The sequence below is a fragment of the Scleropages formosus genome, chromosome 21 (genome assembly GCF_900964775.1).
Source record: "Scleropages formosus chromosome 21, fSclFor1.1, whole genome shotgun sequence".
Classification (NCBI taxonomy): domain Eukaryota; kingdom Metazoa; phylum Chordata; class Actinopteri; order Osteoglossiformes; family Osteoglossidae; genus Scleropages; species Scleropages formosus.
Window position 1 is genome coordinate 15993363 of NC_041826.1, and position 1527 is coordinate 15994889.

Here is a 1527-nt window from a genome sequence, read left to right on the forward strand (position 1 = left end):
TTTTTTATGTCTAACCATGTCGTTTAACTGATACATCTCAAAAACATACTATACCTTCAAAGAATGCTTGTAACACAAACATCATTGTGTTATAAAGCAAAGTCCCTTTAGGTGGCACTTTCTCCCAACTTACATTGTTAAGCTATTTTCAATTATTTACCCATTTATACAGCTGTGTAATTTTACTGGAGTAAGGAAGGGTAAGGACCTTGCTCAAGGGTACTACACCAAGAGGTGGGATTTAAACCTGTATTCTTTGGGTAAAAAGCCAGCCCTTCTAACCACTATGCAATTCAGGATTACACTTTAAAATGTGAGTTCCTTATGTAGAACCTTATAGAGTTCTTAAAAACAGCCACATGGAGATGCTGGGGATTGAACCCAGGACCTCATACATGCGAAGCACACGCTCTACCACTGAGCTACATCCCCTTCTTAATGTTATGCACTAATGTAGCAGCTTTCTTTGCAAAAGAAAGAGAAAGGTTCATCTTCTAGGAAGGACGAGTAGACTGCTGAGAGCTTCAAAGCATCACTCCAGTGAACCAGGAGGACAAGAGGTGGGCTTCTTGCTGGCAGGATGCACAAAGCATGTCTCTCTCTGTCCTTCCAGGAGCCCAACAAAGAGGCATAGTGACCTTGAGGAGTTTTCTGGAAGCTGGTTAACAAGGCCAGTGATGGGGAGAGGCCAGTGCTGTCAGTGCTTGGGGCCACTCAGCAAGGGGTCCCGGGGGTTCTAGTGGACGGGGACAGTAATGTTAAGGGGATCCCTGCAGGCGGCGTGACGGGAAGCGGTGAATTGTGGGACCTCTCTTGAGGACCGGGAACATCAGCCAGAGATGATTAATGGCCGCATAAGGTGTTTAATGACCTACCAGAAGGACAGGTTGCAGTTCCATTCATAGCCCTGGATGAATAAAACACCACCTTGGTTTTAAAGAGGCACCTGGCAGGACTCTGTTTACTGCGAAATGGTAGAAAAGAGCCACAGACCATCTCATCATTCTTCCTCACTTAGCAGACTGCATTAATGCCGGTATATTCTCCTCAGAGCTTCGCTCAAGAACATTCCACCGATACGAGAATACTACAGCGATATTCTCTTCATCCGATTTAACCACCACAATTAGGTCTAAAATGGCTTTTTATTTTCTTAATTGTTTTTCTCAAGCGCTCAGATTTGCTGAGATGTTCTTTTCGTGCCCCAATGACTGTATGATTGGAATGAATGTTACCATCGCCCGTTTGCTGAGATAGTATCCTTAAAAGGACTAAATTGTGTGTAATATTAGCGATGTAAAGTCAAAGAAGTTTTTGGAAGGTAAAACATTTTTCAGATATAACTACAGCGTCTCTTAATTTGCGTAGTGAATCAGAAGTTACTACAGACGTATGTATTATGATTAAAATTTAAATTCCTGTTCTCGAGGCAGAAATGAATGTCCCTCTAGGTTTTCAGGAGACAGCAGGCTTTATAAACAGCTACACCTACACGTTACCGAGAGCATACAAATCTTGGGGGACTTG

The 1527-nt window shown here is 43.0% G+C and overlaps 1 non-coding gene across 1 annotated transcript; it reads right to left on the reverse strand.

Annotated features, from left to right (window-relative positions):
* Window positions 1-360: 360 nt before the first annotated feature.
* On the reverse strand, window positions 361-432 carry trnaa-cgc (transfer RNA alanine (anticodon CGC)). The gene has a single exon. It is a non-coding gene; the product is annotated as a tRNA-Ala (tRNA).
* Window positions 433-1527: the final 1095 nt, after the last annotated feature.